This window comes from Populus euphratica, unplaced genomic scaffold (genome assembly GCF_000495115.2).
Source record: "Populus euphratica unplaced genomic scaffold, PopEup_1.0 scaffold112.1, whole genome shotgun sequence".
NCBI classification, from domain to species: Eukaryota; Viridiplantae; Streptophyta; class Magnoliopsida; order Malpighiales; family Salicaceae; genus Populus; species Populus euphratica.
Window position 1 is genome coordinate 590,438 of NW_011499997.1, and position 6,567 is coordinate 597,004.

Below are 6,567 nucleotides of genomic sequence, written 5' to 3' on the forward strand. Positions count from 1 at the left end.
CCTACTAATTTTGGGTTATACCAAGCATGCCCACAAATTCTGCACTCAGTCAAATTTATATTTTCACAATAATACATGCAAAATTTTGGACACATTAATTTAATGATATCTTACACCAAGGGATTTCATAATAGATTTAGTAATATAAAAGTTCTATTTCAACCTATTTTCTATAGGTAAAATGATTCTCTTTCATTTGATGATTTTGTTATAACTGGCTTTCACAGTTCACGATCTGACTTAATGGTAAACATCTATGCAACTATTGCTAATTTATTGTGATTTATATACCTATCTTGTAATGGTTTATCAAAATATTTTAAAAATTTTAAAAATCTAGTTGCATTTATATTTGGTTTTTCATCCACAATTAAACATTCACTAACATAACTTTGATTTATTCTAATTACATATATTATTATGATCTTGTAAGGAATATAGGGTTTTTCATGCGCAAACCAATCCAAATATTTTTTCCATAAACTCTTTATGTAAAAGATCCATTGTAATATCTGAATTGAGAAATTTTTTATCATTATCTCTTATATAGATATCTAATACCATCTTCATCAATATTTTTTTATATTAGATAATGCGTAATTAATAAAACCCTTAACCTCATTACAATAATTTATCATTCATAACTTTTTAGATGAAACTTAATTAAAAAAACAATTATTCATATTTAAATGAAACCTATATAAAATATTATTAATAATATATATTAATTAATTATATAAACTAAAAAAATGATTTACGCCCAACTAACTAGTTAGCTATCATTTTTTAAATTCAAATTTATTCAGTCTTGGTAACTATCAATTTAATGCGTCATTTTATATATGGCAACCTGTTAGTATATCTTTCCACTTTTGAGCTGTTCTTATTTTAAATATATATATGCCTTAGTTCTTCTGCAATGCACACTTTTGAAAATAAAACAGAACTCTTTACTAATCAGCATTGTCCATCAATTTTGCGCAGTATTAAATTTTATTTGGAGAACACACACTTTAATTCCTTCACTTATTTTGGCCTTTCGAGTGGTTTTTGGGCAAAAGAACACTAATTAAAGAAAAGGTTTACTAATAAAAAACCTCGGCCCAATCTTGTTTTGCTGTTTAAGCGAGGCTCGTTGTTTTCCATGTTGTCTTTTCTTGCATTTTTTACTCTCTTTTTTTTCCCTGTATATTTGACTATCTCAAGTTGCTAGAACACCTTGTAAATTATAAAACAATATAAAAATAGTAATCTTTCCAACCTGTTAAGCAATTCTCAATTGGGTTTCCAATTATATTTTCAATTGTGTACTCATTATATAAGAAATTATCGATCAAGTCCCTCATTCAAATTGCTAACACATTATATGCAATAAAATGATTCTACTTTTTAAAAAACATGAACATTCTTTTTGTCAGGACTTTACAATGAATTTAGATGGAAGGACCCCATTGTGGAATCATGGATACATCGAGGACCCCACTGAGAAAATGGCTACCTCATGTTTTTTTTATTACTCTAATTCAAGTAACTTGGACCCAAACGCAAAACAAGTATATGTGCTTCTTCCTGCACATTTCGAGTCACTTCATAACGTCCGTAAATGATACTACAACTTGTATCAATTCTTCAAAGCCTATCTAGTCAACGAAAACTAATTTTTCATGCATTATCTCTCGTCAATAACCAGTGAACATGCTCAATTCCGGGGACTCAGTCCAGCTGCCTGTTTCTAAATACAAGAAGTTGACAGAGGTAGCGTACACTACAGATTTCCAAGCATTTTGCTTTATCCATATTGCGTTCCATTTGACTCTGAAGCCCTCCTGTATTCCACACAGGCTTGCTCTATATATTCACTTGTAAAGGAGCTTATAAGCAGAAAATAAAAGAGAACACACAGATATGTCTCGGTTTTCATCTTCAATATCTCGTTCCTTCAAGATTTTCTTCTTTTTCTTCAATTTTTCCTTCTTAGCCTATGCCACCGTCCCCTCCTCCAAGACTTTCAAATACATCAATCAAGGTGAATTTGGGGAATATAGTGTTGAATACTTGGCAGATTACCGTGTCTTGCCCCTTTCTACATTTCCCTTTCAACTTTGCTTCTACAACACCACCCCAAATGCTTACACCCTCGGACTTCGCATGGGCCATCGTCGGTCTGAGTCCATAATGCGCTGGGTCTGGGACGCCAATCGTGGTAAGCCAGTTCATGAAAATGCAACCCTAAGCTTCAAACGAGACGGGAACCTCATCCTAACTGATTTTGATGGCACTATAGCATGGCAAACTGGCACCGCAAACAAGGGTGTGGTGGGTCTCAACTTGCTTCCAGATGGTAATTTGGTTTTGCATGATCGAAGGGGTAAATTTATTTGGCAGAGTTTTGATCACCCAACAGACACACTACTGGTAGGTCAAAACTTGCGTTCCAGTGGCCCAAATAGGCTTGTTAGTCGCGTCTCTAACATGGATGGCTCACTAGGGCCTTACAGCTTTGTAATGGAGCAAAGGTATTGGGCCTTGTACTATAAGGTTAAAAATTCACCAAAACCTTTGCTTTATTACAAGTCCGATGAGTTTGGTAATGGCCAAGGTTCATTGGCACATCTCAATTTTTACTGCAAACCCGAGTACGAACAAGCCTATGCGTTTGAGGTAGGATTTACTTACGACATGAACAACTCTCCTAGCTCTGGCACTTCCATTCTGACTAGGCCAAAATACAATAGCACATACTCAATGCTACGTTTGGAATCTGATGGTAACTTGAAAATTTATACTTACAATGAAAATGTGGATTGGAGAGCTTGGGACTTGACATTCAAGCTCTTTGATAGAGATAGTGATCTCGAAATTAGTGAGTGCAAGTTACCACAAAGGTGTGGTTCACTAGGAGTTTGTGAGGACAACTAATGTGTGGCTTGCCCTAGGCCGCAAGGATTTTTGGGGTGGAGCAAGAGCTGCGCACCCCCCGCGCTGCCACCGTGCAAAGGCGGAGCCAACGTGGATTACTACAAAGTCGTGGGTGTTGAGCATTTCTTGAAAGGGTATAATGAAGGAGAGGGCCCCATGAAGTTGGTTGATTGCAGGAACAAGTGCAACAATGATTGTGGGTGCTTGGGATTTTTCTACAAAGAGGAGTCTTCCAAGTGTTTGTTGGCTCCTGTGCTTGGCACTCTGGTCGGTGTTTCCAGTCCGTCCCATGTTGGCTATATCAAAATGTCCAAATAGATCTATTAAATCTAAGATTTGTTGAATTATTGTGATGAAATTAAAATAAAGGCAAAAGATGCATGAAAGGATTTGATGGGCAGCGTGATTGTATTATGGTTTTTGTGAATTATATGTGGATATGGCGGAAAATATATCATAGATCTTAATACATGATACTTCCTCTGAAAGCTGAGTAAATGTCAAAATCATAAGTTACTAGTTACTCCATTAAAATAAATGTTTTGGCCTTCAATTTTATTTTTCCAAATTCATTAAAATGAATTAATTTAAAATATATTTATTATATTATTTTATTATATAACCGAGCAATTTTTGCTTTCCTTAATTTTTGCTATTCTTTTTCTAATCAAATTATAACATTATTAGCATTGGCAGTTAATCATTTTCTTCTTGGTTGCTTTTTTTTATGTACATTTATTTTTATTATTATATAATTAAATAAAAAATATATACTTAAATAATTATTTAAATTAAGCCAAGTTCATGACCCTACTCACGAGTTTCATGAATTAACTTGAGTTGATCGGATAAATCAAAAATATTATTATCTAAATATTAACAATAAAAAGGTAAATTGATGTCATCTTATATTATTTTCTTTTTAAAAACAAATTTTGTTTTGAATAAGTCAATAAAGTTGCGTTTGAACCTTTTAGGTCGACCGAGTTGTATAACACCAATTTTTAATTGTAATTTATTCAAATGAATTAATAAAATATTTATTTGTGATATTATTTAATAAACTATTTTTCAATTTTTACTTTTTTTTTTCTAAAAATTATATTATAATTTTTTTTCTTATGATAAAAGTGCTTTTTTTTTTGTAATCCTTTATTATTTTTTGTTCTTTTTTTTTTAAAAATAACTATTTGATTGCTTTTTGTACATGTTTATTTTTATTATTATATTATTAAATAAAAAATCAATTTCAAAAAACAAAGTTATTAAGGTCAATTACATCCATGACTTACATAACGGTTTTAGCGGGTTAATCTAAATTAACTCGAGTCAATTTAATAATATTATCACCTCAAAATCCCATAAAGAAAGGTTAAAATGGTGGTGTATTGAAAATGTTTTGGTCAAATTAGGTTTTTATTAAGTTAACTAGATAATATTTAAACTTGCTAAAGAATGTGTTTGGTAACACAATGCAAACTGTGTTCTAAAAAAATTTAAAATTTATTTTTTATATATTTTTAAATTATTTTGATATACTGATGTGAAAAATAATTTTTTTAAAAATAAAACCTTTTATTTTGATATATTTATAAACGAAAAACACTTTAAATTACTACTGCTACCACAATCATAAACAAACTTTAAATTTAATATGTTACATCAAGTTAACTCTTACAATTTTAATTTGAAAACCAGATCAAATAAGAAGCCAAGTTATATTAATTAAAAGAGTAATAAAAATAGGAAAAATAATAATAACAAATTACTTTGTTCAAATTGAAATTGAAATATTACTTTTTAGAAAAATAGAAAAATGACATATAATTAAATAAAAAATTGATTAGTTTCACGTGATTTGAGATTTTAATTGCATTTATCTCTTTATTTTCTAATTTAATACTTAATTATAATTAATAATTTTTTTATTATTTATTAATCTTATTAAATATACATGTTAAATCTTCGATGCAAATTCTTCTAGGTTTTAAAAAACTTGCATATTTTTTTTTACGTTAAAAACAATCTTCTATCCTCTCCGATCGGCGCTTCGCCAGGTAAGTTATCTCGTGAAAAGCTACTCTAACGGAAGAAGAAACGACAGGTTTTGCCATTCCTAATTATTTGTTGACAGCTCCCCATTTACCTTTGGACACATGAATTTGCCTATCAATCATTCGGTATTCTGTAATCCTTAATTTCTCCTACCCCTCACGCCCTTCAACATTCAAAGCTCTTAAGCTCCATGGGCCCATAGAGCTCTTAAACCTAACGACAATCATCTGTACATAGCTTTAAAATGATGCCTCGAAGCTTCATGCCCTTGAAGTATAATTACATCCCAAGCTTCTTACAGGAGTTGATTATGTTGGATTTGTACATATAAATGCTAGATTTGAGGTATTTAAGAGTGTAGTAGTGATTGTGTTTTAAAATATTTATTTTTAGAAATATATTAAAATAATATATATTTTTTCTTATGTTTTAAAAATTCATTTTTGATATCAACAAATCAAAATAATATAAAAATACCAAAAAATTAATTTAAAATAAAGAAAAATTAAAAAAAATTATTTTTTCTCAAAAAACACCTTTTAAATTAAAACACAAACATGAAGAATATATAAAACCAATACATTAGTCTTCATTTTTCTAGTTTAGGTGTATGGTATGTAAGGGTAATATAAAACCATTTACATATTCTTATTATTTTTGGATTACAATGATTTTTTAATATTTTAATATGATATTAGAATTTTATAATTATATCTATTATCTAATTATATTAAAAACTCTTAACAAAAAAATATAAGTAAGTTTATGCAACTTTTAAATCTAAAAATTTTTATTTAAAAAAATTATGTTATATAGTAATATAAATTCATAAAGCTTCACCAAACATGTTGAATTTTTTGATTGAAATAGTTTGTTAATGATATGCTTGTTTAATTATTTAAAAACAAATGTTATTTTTACAATAATGTCTCATAATGTCAACATCATCTTAAATTCAATTCGTGTTTTTGTTTAGTTTAGTATCTTAGAGAAACAAAATATGTTTGGTCACCAAAGTACAATTCCAGCACTGAAAAGTATCAAAACTTAGAGAGATTGGTCTGGTGATTAAAGAGGTATGCTTCATCTCTTAACATCTTGAATCTGGATTTTAAAGTTAGCTTGTAGAGAATCTTGTTCTTATATATGAACCAAACGACGAAAAATATATTTATAAAATCACCTAGGCAAAGCTCGTGCCTCTTGCTCCGGCGGTGGAAATAGTTTTTAGCTTGGGAAAAATCTCAAGGAATCAAATAAAACAACATCATCTACTCTTGTTTCTTAATCTTTTTTGACGTGCATAATATATTTTAAAATTAATTCTTACTTCAATCAAAACTAATTATTCTTAAATAATTTTAAAAACACAGTCGAACATCATTATTTACTTTGCAAGCAAGCATTGGAGTAGGGTTAGAAAAGAATGAACAAGAAAAAAAAAGGTAGTGGAGGATCCTTGACTAGAAAGTGCTGTGAAGGACAATTGGAGGGGGAGTGTGGGGGCCGGAAACGGAGAATTGCCGGTCTTTCTGTTAAGGAAATTAAGAACACTGCAAAAAAAAAAAAAAAAAAGGGTTGCTGCTGCGCATT

At 29.9% G+C, this 6,567-nt stretch overlaps 1 pseudogene; it reads left to right on the forward strand.

Moving 5' to 3' along the window:
• The first annotated feature begins 1,898 nt into the window (after positions 1-1,898).
• Positions 1,899-3,378, forward strand: LOC105140702 (epidermis-specific secreted glycoprotein EP1-like; annotated as a pseudogene).
• The last annotated feature ends 3,189 nt before the right edge of the window (positions 3,379-6,567 follow it).